Source organism: Carya illinoinensis, chromosome 2 (genome assembly GCF_018687715.1).
Source record: "Carya illinoinensis cultivar Pawnee chromosome 2, C.illinoinensisPawnee_v1, whole genome shotgun sequence".
Taxonomy (NCBI): domain Eukaryota; kingdom Viridiplantae; phylum Streptophyta; class Magnoliopsida; order Fagales; family Juglandaceae; genus Carya; species Carya illinoinensis.
The window spans coordinates 11,439,359-11,459,772 of record NC_056753.1 but is presented as its reverse complement, the minus strand read 5'-3'; positions in this window follow the sequence as shown (position 1 = coordinate 11,459,772).

The following is a 20,414-nucleotide window of genomic DNA, read 5'->3' as shown; positions in this document are numbered from 1 at the left end:
TTCTCTTTTTCTTTTTCCCTTTTCTTTTTTCTTTCCTTTCTCTTTTCTTTATTTCTTCTTTCTTTCTTCTTTCTTTCTTCTTCTTTTTCCTCTTCTCTCCCTCATGAGCTGCTCTCTCTCTCTCTTTCTCTCTGTCGCCGTCCGGCTTGTGCACCCAGACCACCGCTGTCTGGCCGACACCGCCCCCACCGCTCGACTGCCCTCCGGCCGGCGCACCTCCCCACCAAAAATCAGCCCCTCCCATGCCGCGTTAGCCACCTACAGCCCATCTAAGCCGCACGGCTTTTGGCCATTTCTAGCTCCGTCGCTCCACCTCCGGCCACCATCTTTTCACCACTTCATCCCCTACCTCTTGCTGTCCTAACCCACTCATTTTCGGCCCCGATCTGTTGCTGGAGCAGCTCCCACAAGCTCAACTCTGATCTGCCCCTTTTTCACTTCCACCGCCATTTCCACTGCCACCCACGGCCAAAACTCGCTCCCATTAGCTTCATAAACATCTCTAGGCCATTCTCTATCAATTTCGTGTCTTGGTTTGTCCCCGTTCGAAAGTGGGTATTTTACAACCCACGGCCACAGTGTGAAATACACTATTACGTTACTTTTTCTCCGCTGTTTGCAACATCGTGATCCTTCAAAAATACCTTATAGCGTTGTAAGTATTTTCCAAACTCTATTTTAGATTTAAATATATTTTTGCTCTTACAATAAATTATTTGACTGGTTGGTTGATTCTGGACTGAGTCCGATGAGTTCGGGGGTCGGATGGATTGAGGACGGAGTTGCTTGGTTTTGTTGCTTTTGTGATTGGTTGGATGGTTTGTATCTTGAGGTGTGCATTGCATGATGCATTCATGTGCATTTTATTAAATTGAGAAAAACCGGTGTTATTTGTGTAAATGGATTTTCGAATGCGTGTGTATCACGACCCCAAGCCAAGATGGGGTATTATCTCAGTAGAGCTCCTCTGGTCACTCGGGAGTGTAATATACTGAGTGACGTCCCCTGGGTTGTCGTTGGGCGACAACGGGAGGGAACAGGATGGTAACGCTCTCATACCGACTCTGTGGCCCTTCGCTGGCGAGGGCTAGAGGATGCTTGGCTACGTACGCGCGGGGCGCGAAACTGGGCATCGCTCGTTACGAAGTCACACGCATGGTCGTTACTCGTGGTGTGACGATGAGAGCCAGGGTGTGCGGATGACCCCTTGGGGAGGTCATGGTGCATTCGGATTAATTGGTTATTGAATTGAGTTGATTTTGGGCTAAATGAGACTTTTGGCGTGAGTTGGATAGTAATACGTTTTTTGGGCCAAATGGGATTTTTGGCGTGCATGGGAAAAATGTGATTTTATAGAATATGTGCATTTGGCATTCTTTCATGCATATTGTTTGAGTTTTAATATATTTTTATCTTGTGGCGTTTGGATCTTTACTTACCTGAGGCACCATTTTGGTACCGTAGATTTTGATGCAGAGGTCAAGGAGGAGGAGGAGGCTGAGCCCGAGGAGGCAGCTCTGCCGGAGTATTGATTTAGTGTTTATGCCTTGTAGTTTGGTGTTGAAACTATATTCGTAGCTTGTAATATTTTATTATGTATGTTTTGAACGGGTTTGTATTAAACAAAGAAAAATTCTGGTACTTAGTTATATGACTTTGTTTATTCGCTGCGTGTTTTTATTTGCACACTTGTTGCATGTACACACACTTGACACTTGGCGATAGGGTGATGACCTGTGTTGTCATCATCCCGACATCTCGATTTACAAGTGTCCGTACGTGGGATTTGGGGGCGTCACACTATCTGTCAAGATCTGGAGTGCCAGTTGAGGACAAACTGAACGAGGTCAATTAGGCCATAACAGGATGACAAGGAGATTATTTGCAATGCTCCTAGCCCCTAGTTGGGATTTGATGGTGACTGAATATGTTAGGACATGTAACACAAGGCTACATACCCCCCCCCCCGGTACATGATAGTTAAGATGCAATGCACCTAACATTCTAACAGTATGCAATAAAAATAGCAGAGGAAAAATTCTTTTCTATATACTTAAGCATGGTGGCAGAAATAAATAAGATGCATGGTACCAATGAGTGCAATTATTACAAAAGCTTTATATAGCATATGCACTTTCGAAAGAGTTATATCTTCAAAAGACTCCTAAAAGATGGAGAGCATAAAGTTCCCAAAACACGAGACAATTTCAATAGTAAAGAGGCCATAGAAACTTTCCTAAATTTTCACTTTGCAATTTCCCCAACACTAAAAATCCATCAGGGGAGAAAACCCAAAAGACTCCATGTGACCTTCGAAACTCAGGTGACACAAGGCTTACTTCCCTAGCAAGCTCCTTTCCCTCAACATAGGCCTTACTAGCCCCCTCGACGGTACATGTTAACTTAATCCAATTTTTGGGAAAATTTTGAAATCCTTATCGGGTTAGGGAGCAAAGTACCAAGATTGGGATAGTTCAGACTCGCTAACACTTCATGAAGAAGTGGACCATCGACTCCAAAGCGACTGTGGCATAAAGGCAACGTGCCTCACTGGTGTATTCTTCTTCTATCCTTGTACCATCTAAATTCATGGTTCGATATTGTCTCGTGTACCTATTACAACTTCTACTATTCTAGAAGGGGAATGGTAGTGGAAACTACCACAATAAAATTTCAAAAAATCTCAGCAAGTAAACAGTCAACATACTACAGATATCACAAGTATATAAAAGTAAACCACAAATGAATGGATGGACATATACTTTGACGTAAAACCTTGACATATGCATGATAACTTTCTCTTAAAACAACCTTTCATCTTTTAAACTCTTAACACATGTTCGTATCATTTAAGTTCGGGTTCTTGTTCATATCATAACATATCATGTCATTTCCTTTTCGTTCCATAAGATGTCACATTGAGATCATATCTCCCCATTTCATATCATATCATAACATAGCATATCATGGTGTAACATATCATGTCATATCGTATCATGGCATATCATAACATATCATATCATAGAACTCAAATGCCTTGTTCATATCATATATTTCACATGATTGGATACCTCATGGTTTCCCTATGCATCGTGTGTTTCCTGCTTGTTACTGCATCAACAACCAATCCACTTGATCAAGGTGACTACGTCATAATCTACAACATATTCTTTTACAGTAGTTCACTTATTTCACCTTCATTGTATGGCACCCACTAGTTTTAGGTGCAACCTTGCTCTGGTATCCTTTCCATAAGGAACCATTCGAGTCCAGTCAACTGTACTTTGTCGACTCAAGGGTCTTCACTCAACTTTAAACACTCCAAGTGGACAAGGAGATCCACTAGGACATTTCCCAGTCCTAGAATTTGGTGTTGTGATGAAACATATGTTGACTCTCTCTTTTAAAAAACATGGACCTAATTGCATGAGACATGGATGTATGATGAAGAACTTATCTTACTCGTGCAACATGTAAAAGCGAAAACATATAGCCCAAATAATAACATGCATCTTGCAATGTAGCTTTAAAATATTAGAACAGCAATCATATGACGAATACATGTAAGCATGGTCTAATCATAACTTTTTTATAGGAAAAACACTTTCATTAATAACCAAACAACATTACAATTGCAATTCAGTCCATAGGAATTGTTGAACACAAGTAGGAATAGACTCTCACCATACATTTGTGTCACTTTCATTAGTAGATGCTCGAATCATACTTGCCAAAACACAAAATAGAATTTTAAAAAAACCCTAATAAGGTCTTGGTCAATTCATACAAGTCCACCAAACATGAGTTTTCATCATCACAACACCTATACTCATGCTTCTTCATATTCATATATCAAAACAAGCGTGCATGGCACATATAAACCTGTCAAAACCAACCTTATATAACATATTCGAAATCTTCTTTAACCAAAGCATCACACAGCATGGCATTTCATTACTTTTATCAAACTGAGCATACATATAACAAGATTCCAGCAATGATAAACAAAAAAAAGTTCACAAAATATATACAAGTGTTATCGAGAGTAAGTTGGCAGTTTACTTACAAAACTCCAATGTATAAAATAGCAAAAATCTAAAAAACATATTAAGACATATTAGAAAGTAACTAGAGAAACCCTAGTCTCAAAATAAGTGTGAGTGTGAGTGTCTAAGGTTTCCAAAAACACTTTCTCAAGGAAAAACCCTAGAATCTGTAGTCCTCAAAAGAAAAAAACTCTAGCCTTTCTGCCAAGTGATGGCCATGGCCTTGCTCTACCCTAAATCACATGTTCATGTGTTTAAAACAACCAGAACATTTCAAGTTCCCTCTTCCCTTGAAGAAAAATCCTAAACCGAAATATTTTGTGCGTGCTCTCTCTCTTGACCGTGCATGTTCATCAAGAGAAGATGAGAAAATCCTTACCTCCGTGTGCTTCTCCCTAGTCGAAATGTTGAAGATGGTTTCTAGATAATTTTCAAAAATGGTGAAGAGAATGGTGGCGTTGGTTGGTGAGAAAGTTTGAGAAAATGAAAGTTAGAGAGAAAAGATGGTGTGGCTAAATAGTCTAAGAAAAATATGGAAAACCCTTGAGCAAAAAGGCCTCCTCAATTTTGGCTTCGCTCTTATACAGAGCCTTCCCTCTCTTTTCACTAACCAATGCATGCATAACACATGGCAAAAGGGTTCTTCCCTTTCCCTCATGATGGGATTACATGGGAAAGACCAAAGATTGCTCATGTGTGTGGGTGGCGTGTAGCTCTCATCTGAAACCCTCTCTCTTCCTCACTTCCTATGCCCTTCTTCAATTGTCTTGGTTCATTGCACTTGGTGGCCAAAAGGTAATTCTCTACAAAACCCTAATCTTCTAAGACACTATACTAGTATGCATGGTTGCCATGTGACATCAAGGGTGTGATTGTGTCTTGAGCTTACCGAAATCCATAGGTCATCTCAAGAGATCTTTTGTCTTACCTAGGTGTCCCATGAGTTTCCTTCTTGCCTTGAGTCCCCCCACCCCCCCCCCCCCCCCCCTCCCCACCCCCACACCTCCTCCCCTCTCTTCCTTCTCCAAGAGTCCTTTCTAGAACATGACTTTTCCTCTTCCCAACTAAATCTTCTTGGAACTCCAAAAGTTTCTCTTTATGCTTGACAAGCGTCAACCAAAGAGGTTGGCCTCTGCATGTAGGCATGTAAGCCCTAATCCGAAACTCTCACTCCTTGTCTCTTCCACTCACTTCTTCTAGAACCTCTATGCATGTTGGACAAGTGTCAAACGTTGCTACTTTCCTAAGTTTCAAATGATGAGTTTCTAGAAAACAAAAATACTTCTCTCATGCCATGTGGCACCTCCACCATCCTTAGGGATCAACTTGGGCTCTCCAAAACTCTAATTCCTCTAGGTGGCCTAATCCTCTATGAGCCTTTTCTTCTATTTTCTCTTGTGGGCTCTTTAACTTAGAACTCCAAGATCCAATCCAATACATAAAATAGAAAATGGCTCAAAGAAATCCTCCAATACTTAGCTGAATAATCTATACACAGATAATATCCAAAAGAAACACAAATGAGGTCTCTTATAAAAAAATCCTGGATGTCACATTATTGCTTATATTCTCTAGTTTATGGATAGGATTTTGACTATCTTAGCCAATTCGCTCAAGCAGCTCATCGAGTTGGCCTCATAGTTATGTTATTCAGTATTGTAATTACGGAGAGCCATTTCCAATACCTATTGATGTTACAATCATGATGGACAAGTTTTGTAACATTACAGTTATCAATCTATTATGAAGTTATAAAGCATGTTATGTTTTCAGATATTGTCTCTAGTACAATGTTATTTATTCATGAAAAAAATTATCCACTACATATATTGCATACTATTATATGCATGCTAGGTCCATTACATATGTAACTGTCATGAATGGGGGCAGGTAATCTTGTATTACATGTCTCAACACTTCAGAGTCCGTCTGATCTCAGATAAAATATAGGGGTGTCACAATGATTCCTAATTGTGCTTAACTATATGTTTTCACATATTTATTTACTTGAAATAGTACATGTATATTCATTTCCATTGTGTCTCATTATCAGTACTGTCATAGGTTTTAACCTATTGAAATTTCTTTGAAGTCTCACTATGGTGATCCCGAGTGTGGTTTCACTTATCAGAGCTATAGATCTTAATGCTGAATTAGCCTAGGCAGAGTTTCCCAAGAAAGATTGACCAACCCCTCCCAAGGTATAGATATGGAGGTCTGTCTCTGACTTTATTTGTTTTTGTTAAGATATTTATTTTTAATTAGGTGATGAACCATGTACAATTTATCTTATTTTAATGCAAATGATGAATTGATAATGGTGTCTAATATTGTTTGGGAATAAGTGACAATGACATATAGATATTAAAATTGAAGGATAAATTTTCTTACTGATACAAACCTTTGGTACATTTAGTATTAATCTCTGAATAATCTCTTTAATTATTCCATTATGATTTATTTCATTTGGCGTGTGCTCAATTTGAGAATGCACACTTAGCCTCGAGTAAGATCTGGGGTGTTGCCGACTGGTTGGCACTCTTGCCATCATGGATCCTTGCTAGACTATTTTTACTAAGTAATGAGGGTGCCATAACAATTTGGGCGATTATTGATAGACTCTCTCTTGCCTTCACCTTCACTTGGCATACTCTCTCTTGCATACTCTCTCTCAAGAACATCAAAATTTCTCTCTAACCTAACCTACACAAACACTCAAACTCTTACCACACCAAAAGGCTCATTTCCATCACCAAACTTAGTAACCCTTACGGTTTCAAATTTAGGCCCTCAAGGTATGACCACTCTCATCTTTTTCCTTTTGTTTGAGCCTTTGGAATTCTCTTTCTTGGGTGATTTAGAATGAGTCATGATGGTTGAGTTGTATAGACCAACTTGAAAAATGGGTTTCGGGTATGCCTATGTTTCATTTTTCTTGGGTATGATTTGAATGGTGTATCTTGACGTTTTGAATCTTGATATTCTTAAAGTATGAATGTAAGTGACGGTGTAATTAATATGGATTCTCTATGATTAATGGCTTCCAAGGAATGAACTTTATTTGGGGATTTTTGTTTGATAAAGTAGGATCCTTGATAACCGTAAGTGTATCTCAAAATGATGATCATTTCAATTTGTATGATGATAAAAATGTTTTAAATGTTTATATGAAGTTAGATGGCTTTTTGGTTTTGGTTTCTTAATAGTCAACATAATTTCTTCTAAGAGACTGTGTTTGGAGTTTTGTATGCTTGGTCTTGTTTGAACAGATGGGTAAAGTATGGAATTTTGTGAACAAAACCTGATTTTTGACAATGGATGGTTTCAATTTCCTCATGGATGAAAAGGTATGTGTGAGTTGGAATGAACATGCTTAGGAAATTTAGGGTTTCAATATGATTTTGGGATCCTATATTATTTGAGCATAATATATATATATATATATATATAGGTACATGAACATATTAATGTGCATGTGCAATGTGTGAAAGTGTGAGATAATGGAACATGGGTTTGGGCCTCCACTCTTAATCCCTCTAGGATATAAACTAAGAAAGGTGGTTTAGAATGTGTCTTGATAGTTGTTCATATGAGGGTTATGTGTTGAGAGGAGAAAGGGAGGGTTCCATGGTCTATAGCTTTTGATTTGGCCATATAAAAATTGAGTGATAATTTTATAAGGATAAATAAGGGTCTAGTTGGAATGAACTCTAACTCGTTTGTTTTCGTAGATGAGATGAGATGAGTTGAGATAAAAGTTGAAAATTGAATAATATTCTTAGATTATGTTTTTTAAATATTATTTTGTTTTAGGATTTAAAAAAGCTAAATTGTTCATTTTATTTTGTGTGAAATTTTGAAAAAGTTGTAATGATTAAATGAGATGAGAAGTTTTGTGAAAGTGAACGAGGAGTTGGACTTGGAAATTTGAAATAGTCTTTGAGGCCCTCGAGTTGGCTCTTATGGGGTACCAAGAAAGGATTTTTGCATTGAAAAGTAAGATTTTCTAACTTCCCTTTGGTATAATGGCTTGATTAGTAAAAGGGATGGTTTCCTAAGGTAGAGCTAGAAAAGGGTTGGGAAGAAATGGCAATAAGTTAAAAACTAATGGGTCTAAGTGTGAATTTGACCTTCATCAAGGCTTGTTTGCAAGGTCAACCGTCTAATTCAAATTCCTAAGTTTACTTGTTGCACTCCATAGCAATTAGCCGTCTAATATTTAGTCTAACGAAACATACTCTCTTATAGACAAGAAACAAACCAACGCTCCAGTAACTTTAGTGATTCCAGTTTAGTTACTTTATGACCATTCTAATGATCGTAATGATGTATGATTGTATGTTGCACACGATGTATATGTTCCAAGTTATTATTATTATTATTATTATTATTATTATTATTATTATTATTATTATTATTATTATTATTCTTGTTGTTGTAAATATTGCATTTATTTCTTGCCTATTTGTTTATTATCACGAGCATCATCTTTATGGAAAATTGTATAGTTTTTCTAAAAGGTGGCATGAATGTTGTTGGGTCATGACCCTAAACTGGAATGAGGCAATATCTCAGTGAAACTCATTTGGCCACTTTGGAGTATTTAAGAATGGAGTGGTATCTCTAGGATTGACGCTAAGCTATCAACGACCTCAGATGAGAATTTAACAGTCTCACCTCTTGGTTGCAAGCCAAAAAAGCTTAAGGTGAAGGATGGATACGCAAAACCTTAAGTGTTCTTGAGATGAAATCACACTAACGGACACCGCTCATAGTCGTGACAAAAGGAACCAGAATGTGCACATGATTCTTTAGGGGAAGCCATGGCATATCATTAATAAGGAACGACTTAGGAGTTTTGGAAACGAAAATGTTGAGGAATTTACAAAAAAAAAAAATCCTTGGGTACATTTCATTATCATGCATTTACTATGTTAATATATGTCACTGCATACCATCATGAGTCCTATCTCAAGGTTAACTTGTTGAGATTTTATAATTTTACTGTGGAAATCTCACTAAGGTGCCAACCTTGGGACTGTAGATTTTGTAGACTAATATGAGGTGGGAGCTTTCGGGCAAGACATCCAACCACACGAGGAGAAGTGAAAAGGATGCCATGAATGTCTATCAGTGGACCATTTATCGGCCATCCACTATCATGTTTTATTTTACTCCGATGGGATGAACAATTATCTAGTTTGTGAGCTAAATTCATAGACATGTAATGTTACAGTGTAACTTAAGGATGTATATCATGTGACTTGTGGATCATGTTATTGAAACCGTGTTTGAGATTTAAAATTTTTCCTCTAGTGCTAATTTTCTTAGTGCATTTTTGAGATTACAGCAGAAAATATAGCTTATAGTTTTAGGGCTTAAAACTTATAGCTTAAATAATAAGTTCTACTATTAAAAAGTTATTTGTCGTTTAGTAACTATATGTTTAAGCAATCTCAAACATGTTACATTTGTTTAAAAATAAATTTAAAAAGTGATTTCTGAAATAGAAATGACGATCATTTGATTTTTTAAATGTTATGACCATATCCTTAAATGTTTGAAAGTTGTGAATATTTAAAAGTTGTATGTATATTTTTTTTCATTGATAATCTTTTTAAAATTCGAACGACAATCCAGATTATTCGAAAAAGCACGTTTGAGGAAAAGTATCAAAATGTACTATTCAAACATGCTTTTATCTTATTTGAGATTAAAAATACTTTAATATGTAATACCCAAACAACCTAATTTTTTCATTAAAAAGTTTTTAACGCTATTTAAGCACTTTTTAAGACTCCTAACGCAATCTCAAACAAACCCTTAGACTACATAATTTTCCGTACGAATTGTGCATATCATTAGTAACATACTAATGCTATATTTGGGTAGTGAGATGATTTTAGATAATCTGTGAATAATAGTAAAAGATTAGTGAAAAAGTAATAATAAAATATTAAATAGTAGTACCCAAATACAGCTTAAGAGTATGCATATTATTGTCATGAATGTATGGGGTGTATAACCTAATAATTCATGTCCTGACATCTAAACAACCCATCAAATCACAAGCAGAAGATCGAGAGGTGTTATAGGATAGTATCAAAGCCTATCTCAACCACAAATATAGAACTTAAGTTGCACCACCTTTGGCAGATTACCTCGACGAGAACATTTGAAATTTAAAAGGGAGATTGTGATAGCCCATTTTAGCTTATAAGGGTAAGTGGTATGTAAGATTTCACATTACTTGAGAATGAGAAGTTCTTGCTCATTATAATATTTTCAATAAAACATTAATTATTAACTAATCTTTTTGGAGTATAGGCCTAGTTGTGGCTTGGACCTAGTTTAGGCATTACACTTGAACTCACAAAATCCATAAGCTAGTATGAAATTATATGATACTTGAGTCTTTGTGTGAAACAATTGATGTAATTTATATACATGTATATTATATGTAAGTGAATATATTCATAAAAATTCAAGCCTAAAAGTATTCTAATTATAGAGTTAAATATAAAACTATAAAAAATACTAAATGCAAAGTTTTTTTCCTTAGCAAAAGCACTTTATAATTAGAAAATACCCATCAAAACCCATATACTTGGCATAAAGCCTTATGTCAACTGAAACCTGATTTAGATAATGAGATGAGATAAGATGATTTGTAAATAGTAGTGAAATGGTTTGAGTTAGGATGTTTTATGAAATTTTAGAAAATAAGAGAGAAAATGTTGAATAAAAATATTATAAAATTAAAATATTATTGTAATATAATTTTTTAATGTTCTTTTTGTTTTAAAATTTGAAAACAATTGAATTGTTTTTTGTGTTTTGTTTAAAAGTTTGGAAAAGTTGTAATGATTAGATAATGATTAAAAGAAAAACTTGAAAAGTTGAAATTGAAAAGTGTTTATATTTATGATGTTCAGATATTGAGATAAAATTAGATAAGATGGGATAGAAGGCTCTTGCTATCCAAACTAGACCTAAATGCAAAGTCATTCAAGAATGTGAACTTTGTTGATGATTTATACTGTTTAGTAATCAATTATAATTTAAAATTAAGGAGGTAAATGAGTATTTTATATTAAATTTATGATTGTGCATAAAATACTAAATTTTCCATGTTTTTAAAACTTAATAGTCTTTATCTTTTTCATATATAAGATAAACAAAACGTTGACAATTAAGGTTAAACACATAAATGACATTAATGACATATTGAAACTATTTAGATTCATATCATATTTTTATTGAAACTAGTCAATGAACTAATATTTTATACTCTTTTATACATGATATAAAATGCTCGAATTGCATCAAATATGATTTTTAATACTTTTTACCAATATTGCAATATCCAATTCAAAATTATCTTGAATCACCCGATTCAATTTGTTGAATCAACATACTCATTGAATCGGTCCTTACCTGATTCCGATTTTTTGAGCCTTGAGTAAAACATTAGATATTTGGATCATTTAATGTCACAAGCTTGAAGGCTGAAAGCTAAAATATAGAATTTAAATACCGAAGCTAAATGCTTTTGCTAGAGTCTTCTCTATCTCTTTTCTCTCTGAAAAGGTGGAGGTGAAGTGCGTGATTGTATGTACAGGCACAAGGTCTCAAAGGGTGGAAGTTATAACAAAAAGGTGCAATAAGGAGTGAGGAATATTCTGCTGAGGTGAAATAACAGTTTTCTTGAGGTGGCTGGCAGCCATGCAAAGTGGCTAAGTATGGTGAAGCAAGATGGAGAAGATAAACGACTTGGAGGAAAAATGGAAAAAGCTCAAATTATCAGAAGGGGAATCCATGAACATAATCATCGAAGAAGATGAGGCTGAGGAACTCAAGTATAAAGAAGATAGAAGTGTAGTGTGGAGGGTGTGCTCAACAAGAGTAATCAGTAAGGAGGTGCTGGGTTCAACGATGGCTAAGGTATGGAGGATTAGCAAGGCAACAAAATTCCTGGAAGTATGTGCAAATACCTTTGTCATTATTTTTGATACTCAAGCAAACAAGCAACGGGTGTGGGCTAGGAGACCGTGGCTCTTCGATAGTCAGTTACTAGTACTAAAGAGTTTCGATGGCTTCACTCCCCCACAATGGATGAAGTTTGATACTGAAAGTTTTTGGGTAAAAATGCATAACTTGCGTCTAGCTTGTATGACTAAAGCATGAGGTGAGCAAATTGGTGGGACAGTGGGACAAGTGGAGGAGGTGGATACTCAGGTGGATGGCAGTAGCTATCGTAGTTTTCTAAGAGTACAAATAAAGATAAATGTCATGTAGCCTTTGCCTAGAGAAAGAACAGTTATGGTGAGAGGAAACAACATATGGATACCCTTTAGTTATGAAAAACTGCCTCGATTCTATTTCACATGTGGTTGTATTGTGCGGCATATCAATGCTTGGGTTTGGGATGAAGAGTCAAAGCATAGGTGGCTACTCAATAGTTTCTATGGGCAGCCTGAGGTGGGGAAAAGGAAGGAGTCATGGGATCTGTTAGCTTCCTTAAAACTAGAAGGGTCGACGGGGTGGTGCATAGTTGGGGATTTCAATGAGATTGTTACTAATGATGAGAAAGTGGAAGGGAGACCAGGGCCTGGGAAACAAATGGAGAGGTTTAGGGAAGTATTAACATAAGGGAATCTTCATGACTTAGGTTGGAAGGGTGAGAAGTTTACTTGGAGTAATATGCATGGGGATGAGTCTTTCACCAAGGAGAGACTAGATAAAGCAATTGCAAATGCAGAATTGATTAAGGTGGATAATGAGGTATGGGTGGAAGTCCTGGCTGCTAGAACCTCAGATCACAAGCTTTATTGGTTCATGTTCTGAATGGAAGGAAGAGGATATTTGTGAAGAACCAAGGGTTCAAGTTCAGAGATGAAGCTAACTAGGCTTTAGAGGAGGATTGTGAAGAGGTGGTAAGAAAGATGTGAGCTTGAATCCTTTAAACAAAGTTGAAGATTATTTAAATAGGAGCAAGAAGCCATTCATGATATGAAGTAGACAGAGGAGAAAAGGGCGTGAAGAGGAGATAGAGGAGAAGATAGTAAAGTTGCAACAATTGCAGGCAATTGAAAGCAGGCATAATGTGAATGAGATAAGGAGAGTGAAGGAGGATTTAAGGTGGAAACAACAAGCAAAGATAAATTCGTACAAGCTTGGTGATAAAAATAAAAAATATTTCCATACTTGTGCCAATCAAAGAAGTAAGAGAAATACCGTAAGGCAAGTTATTAATTAGCATAACAAAATGGTAAGTGGAAGCACTGAGATTGAAAGAACTTTTAGTTAGTATTTTGAGAATCTGTTAGCACAACTAACCCTTCCAGTGAAGAATTAGATGACTGCTTAAACTGTATAGAGCCAAGGGTGACAAGGGCAATGAATGAGATGATGTCCAAGAATTTCACTAGATTGGAGATTGAGGAGGCTGTGAAACAAATGTCTCCTTTGAACTCACCTAGTCTAGATGGCTTTGGTGCATGTTTTTATCAAAGTCATTAGAGCTTAATTGCTGAGGAAGTTTGTGAGGCTGCTTTGTCTATTCTTAATGGTAACTCTTGGATCCCTTCTCTAAATTATACTTTTTAGCCTTGATACCCAAAATAAAGAGACTAAATTGGTGAGTGATTACAAGCCAATTAGTTTGTGCAATGTTTTGTACAAATTAATTACTAAAACCATTACTAACATATTCAAAAAAGTTTTATCTGTGATTATAGCCCCTACACAAAGTGCATTCCTACTTGGGAGACTGATTTTAGATAATATTATGGTTGCTTATGAGATGATACACTCGATGAAAACTATAAAGAAGGGGAAAATGGGGAGTATGGCTGTAAAATTAGACATGTCAAAAGCATATGATCGAATTGAATGGGTATATCTAGAGGATGAGATGAAAAAACCAGGTTTCCGTGATAGGTGGGTAACCCTCATAATGGAAGTGTGTAACTTCAGTGACCTACTCAGTGCTTATTAATGGGAAGTCAAGTGAAATAATTTTTCCCACGAGGAGCCTAAGATATCTTTTCATTTTGTGTGTTGAAGGGTCGTTTGCTTAATCAATCAGAGAAGATGGGGATTACAAAAGGGGTTCAAGTGGCAAGAGGAAAACTTCCATTAATCACTTACTATTTGCTTATGACTATATCGTACTTGGTAGAGCAACACTTGAATAATGGAATAAATTGCAAGGGATTTTGAAGAAGTATGAGAAGGCTTCTGGCCAGTTCGTTAATAAAGAAAAGACATCCTTTTTCTTTAGCAGTAACACTTTGATGGAGGCTAAGAAAAGAATTGTGGAAGTAGGTGATGCAGTAGCTTGTAGCAGTTATGAGAAATATTTAGGTCTTTCAACTATTGTAGGAAGATCTAAGTACAACACTTTTAGTGTCCTGAAAGAAAAGATATGGCAAAAGATAACAAACTAGAATAATAACTTTTTATCTCAGGTAGAGAAAGAAGTGTGATTAAAGTTGTACTCCAGGCTATAACCACATACACCATGAGTGTATTTAAGCTACCTTTTAAACTATGCAATGACATAAATATCATGTTCTCTAAGTTTTGGTGGGGAAGCAACAGAAGGAGAGGGCAATTGAGTGGAGGAAATGGGAAAAGATGGTTGGGCAAAAAGGGAATGGAGGATTGGGATTTAGAGACCTCAGATGTTTTAACTTAACTTTACTAGCTAAACAAGGATGGAGACTCATTCGGTTCCCAAATTCATTGGGTGAAATGGTGTTTAGAGAAAAAATGCTTTAAGAATGCCTACTTCTTGGATGTTAAGCTTGGTACTAAACCTTCTTTGATCTGAAGAAGTATATGGAGTGCGAGAGAACTAATAAAGCGGGGATTGAGGTAGAGGGTTGGAAATGGAAGGAAGATACAGATTTTGGGTCATAAATGGTTGAACACACCATCATCCTTCTTAGTTCAATCACTAGTCTCAGTGCTTAGGGAAGACTCAAAAGTTACAGAGCTGATGTTAGAGAATAAAGGGGAGTTGAATGAAGAGATGTTAAATGCCATTGTCAAGAAAGAGGAAGCAAATCAGATTCTGAATATACCTCTAAGCAGAGGCAGGTCTAAAGATAAGGCAATATGGGGACCATCTAAGAAAGGGTTTTTTTTGTGAAGAGTGCTTACTATTTGCAACTTGACAGAATAAGAAGGTGTAAATGTGAGTCTTCAATGGAGGAGTAGGTTGATAGTAGATGGAAAAGTTTTTGGGATTTAGAAGTGCCAAGTATGGTAAAGCTCTTTTTGTGGAAGGCAGGAAATGAGTTACTACCAACAAAGAATAATCTATTTTAGAAAAAGGTTGCTAAGGATCCTTATTGTCCAATTTGCCATGGAGAGGAAGAGTCTGTAATGTAAGGGTGGGTAGCGAGGTCCTGCACCCCGCTGCACCGCCCCATTTGCCTCGCCCCCCATGGGGGTTCCGTGCAGCTCATGCTGGGGGTGGGGCACCCCACCCGCACAAGAGGCCTCCAGCGGAGGCGAGGGACGGAAGGGGCTAAGCCCCGCTTTGTATTTCCCCCACCCTGCATACATTATATAATATATAATATATATTTTATATTTATATATATATAATCCCTTCATAAGTGAAACAACGTCGTTTTGTCCATGACAAAACGGCGCCGTTCCATTATCTATTAAGTCCCCCCCTCCCTCCTCTTTGAGTCTTCAGCCTTCTCAAACTCTCTCTCTGTCTCTCAGACTCTCCACGCCTCTCTGCTCTTTCTCTCTCTCTCTCTCTCTCTCTCTCTCTCTCTCTCTCTCTCTCTCTCTCTCTCTCTCTCTCTCAACGCACAACATCTATCCAGTATCCTCTCTTGACGTCTCGTGGTACTGCATCTGCTGCTCCAAAGGTAAGACTTCGTTACTCGATTTCTCCTTTTTTTTTCTTTTTTTTTTTTTTTCTTTTTTGAGTTTGGATCAGAGATTTGAAAAATGATGGGTTGAATCGGAGAGGGAGGATGGGAATGATTGTGAATTTATAGATTGTGATTTTGCATATGTTTGAACCTATATTGTTTCTTCTTCTTTTTTTCTTTTTCTTTTTTTTTTTTTTTTTTTTGTAGGTTGTAGGTTTTTGGATTTTGAACCCTAAATTAGTTTAGGGTCCAAATCAGAAACCCTAAATTGATTTAGGGGTTTCAATTAAACCCCTAAATTGAATTAGGGGTTTTATCCGAAGATTTAGGGGTTTCCATTCAAACCCCTGAAATTTCAATCTAGGGGTTTCAACTCAAAACCCTGAAATTTCAATTTAGGGTTTCAATGGAAACCCCTAAATCATTAGAGTTCTTTGATTCCTTTTTTTTAGAAAGAGAATGGTTTTGAATCTTTGATGACCCAATTTTTTATTCTTTTAATACATTTAGGTAAAATTTTGTTCTTTCTTTTAAAACTCTTAGAACTAGAAAATATTTTTTTTAATTGTTTGGTGTATTAATACGTTTTTTTTATGTCTTGTGTTGTTTGATTTTCTAATTTTTTATTGTGTTGGGGAATCAGGAATGTCTTCTCAAAGGGATTTCAATGATAGCTCTCCTACCCCTACCAGTACCCCTGCCCCTACCAATACCCTACCCTAGAACTTAACCCTACTCCAATCCCTACAGGGAGTACACCTTGCCCCGCCCCCAAGTCCACACAGGGCAAGAAACTTGTTTCTGTAGTTTGGTCTCACTTTACCAAACTATAGGGTAGTGACTCCAATAACCCCAAAAAAAAATGTAATCAGTGTAGAAAAATATATGGATGTCACTATAGGAAATGTGGTACATCCCAGTTAAAAGTCCATTTAGAGGAACAATGCAAGAAGAGCCCAATATTAAGATCCTTACAGGAGAAAAGTCAATTTAGAGTGGATATTGGATTACAAAAAAATGGCAAACGGGAGTAGTGGGGGTCCAATTTTGAAGGGGTTTACCAAGTATAATCCCGATGAGTGTAGAAGGAAGTTAGCTCGTATGGTTATCATAGATGAGCTACCTTTTTGGTTTGTGGAGGGGAGAGGGTTCCAAAAACTTGTCCAAGAATTTGAACCTAGATTTGCGCTTCCTTCTCGCCACACTGTGGCAAATTATATTAAAAAGATGTATAGAAAAAGATAAAGATGTTTTGAGGCGCCAATTGGGGGGTTTGGTAATTTGCCTTACTACTGATACTTGGACTTCCATCCAAAATATGAATTACATGTCTTTGACTGTGCATTTTGTTTATTCTGATTGGATTTTTCTCAAAAAGATTATTAAGTTTTGTCAAATAACCGATCACAAGGGCGAGATGATTGGAAAGGCCTTAGAGGCCGCAATAAAGGAGTGGGGATTGGCATGGGTTTTGACAGTTTCGGTTAATAATGCCTCGTCTAATGATGTCACCTTAAGATATCTAAAGACTTATCTTAGAGAGGCAAATAAGACAGTCTTGGGTGGTGAATATTTGCATGTTAGATGTGCAGCACATATCTTAAATTTAATTGTGACTGAGAGGTTGAAAGATGTTGATGACTCAGTTGCATGAGTTAGAATGGCTATGAAATTTGTGAGATCTATTCTCTCTAGATTGGAAAAATTCAAGGTTGCTGCGAAGATTGCGGGCATAACATCAAAGAAGAGTTTTTGTACTGATGTTCCTACCAGATGAAACTCAACTTTCTTGATATTGGGTGATGAAGACATTCAATATGTCAAATAATTTGATGAGCACGGGGGATTAAGAAAGCCTAATGATGATGATTGAGAGGTAGTTTCTACTTTTGTTGATTTTCTCGAGCTTTTTTATGATGTCACACTAAAGTTATTTGCTTTTTTGTACTCTACATCCCATGAGTTTTGTCAACAAACATGTAGGGTGAAAGAAGAATTAAACGACTTGTGTAGGGGTTCCAATCTACGGATAAGGGAGATGGCATTGACCATGAGAATCAAATATGACAATTATTGAGGAGATTTTAGTAGACTAAATATTTTGTTACATGTGGTTGTTATTCTTAATCCCCGTCTAAAAATTGATGGCATGGTATACGGTTTGGGACTTGCGCACGATTAGGCATGGGCTGATCTTATTGGTGATATGGCCTGAGATACCCTAGCTAAATTGTATGATAAGTTTAAAGCGATTAAGGGTGGTACTGCATCTACTACACCTACACGTACCCCAACACCTTCTCCAGACACCAGGTCAACAAAGAAGCGTAGATTAGTGTGGACTAAGACACTCGCACAGAATCTCTCACTAGTCTGGCAAGGTCAATCTAAAGAGGCGAAGTCGGAGTCAAACAACTATTTGTCGAGGGATCTTATTCAACAAGATGATGATTTCAATATATTATGATGGTGAAAGGCGGCAGCAAAGAAATATCTCATTCTTTTTGAAATAGCCCACTTTATTTTGGTCATCCATATTAGCATCGTTGCCTCAGAGTCAGCCTTTATTATCAAACGGCACATATTGGATCATTTTTGTAATTCATTGTCTCCTACAACTGTGAAGGCATTGATATGCACATAGAGTTGGATGATGGGAAAGGATATTCATGTTCCAGATGTTTTAGATTTTAAGGAGACCGACGAGGAGGAGGATGGTAATCAACCTGGATCTGGACCACCTGGTAATCGTTGTTTTCATTTTATTATTTTGATCTATTTATATTCATTTTGATTGCATCGATATTAATTTTAGTATTAATTATTGTAGTAACACATGAGACGACTTAGAAGACATCTACCTCCACTATAGTATGACTTTGTGTTAAAAGACCCACCATTGCCAATTTGCCATTTGAATTTTGCCATAGCCCATAGATTTGTACAATTTGTAATTTTGTATGCCATTAGTTGACTTTATTGTACTTATATAATCTTTTTATTGTACAATATGAATATGTGCAGATCAAGCCTCAAATCTCAATGAGTTAATAAAAGGACTACATGCCTGGACTGTCCCAAATGTCATAGTCAATGACTCAAACAACTCTCTTAGTATCTTTAGAATATTGAAATTTAAATCATTTGTACGTATTATGCATTCAGTGATTTGTAATATTGATACAATGTCCCTTAGACACTTTGTAGTTTGTAATTTTGTAATTGTTTAACCTAAAATTTTGTAATAGGTTAGTTATTATTATTAGTTTATTAGTTAGTAGACTAGTTTGTCTGTAATAGTACTTCGTTAGTTCATTTGCTCTAAATAGGTAAATTTGTATTATGTATATATCATTTTTTTCATTTAACTTTTTTTTAATCTAGTTTTTTAACTTCTTCTTTTTTTTTTTTTTTTCTTTTTTTACTTCTAATTTTATAGCCCCAAAATGGCCCAGAAGCTGTTTTTGGGCTATTTTAGGCCCATTTCTGCGGTTTCTAGGCCAAGGGCCCAGTAGGGTGTTTTTTGGGGGGGGGGGGGGGGGGGGGGGGGGGGGGGGGGGGACACCCAAAAAACCTGCAACCCATTATCCGGAACGAGTACCCCGCCCCCGCACTCCAGGGGCGGGGGACGGGAAAAAAATCCTTACCCTTGCCCATGAGGGGGCAGGGGGCAAGGGGTGGGGTGGGGTGGGGGCTACCCCGCCCCATAGGGGGCAGGTAGCACCCCTACTGTAATGCATATGCTTTGGGAGCGTCCTGCAGCTAATGATGTATGGGCAAATGAATTAAGTCGGGTGCAAAAGTGGAAAAGAGAAGGAAATGACTTTCTATTTCTATGGGAGAAGTTGATGGGAGCCCTTGATAAAGAAAAATTAGAAGGGATAGTTGTTCAGCTTAGAAGAGTCTGGTTGAGAAGAAATACTTTTGTTTTTTAAAAGACTCACTTGTCCAAAAAAGTTGTTAATAGCAAATGAGACTCTGAAGGATTTTAAGCAGGCAAACAAAGTGCAAAGAATAGAAGTTCTGCAGACTAAAAATGCAGTTGATAAGGCGAGATGGGTCAGACCTATAGCAGAATATGTCAAGGTGAATTGGGATGCATCTTTGGATATAAAGAAAAAGAGAATGGGGATGGGGGTGGTTATTAGAGATGAGAAGAGAGAGGCTTTGGTTGCAACTTGTGATAATAGGATGAATGTGTAGATAGCAGAAGTTGCGGAATGTCAAGCATTCTGGAAAGAAAAGCAGGTTTGCAGTGAACTCAATTTCCAGAAAATTATTTTCAAAAGAGATGCAAAGGCAATCATAATGGCAATGAAGAGTGAAGAAGAAAATATGTCATACTATGGTCCTCTAATTGATGATTTGAGAAATGTGCTGAATAATAGGAAGGATTGGCATTTATAGTTTGATTATAGAGAAAATAACATAGTTTCTCATACTTTGGCAAAGGCTGCCTTAAACT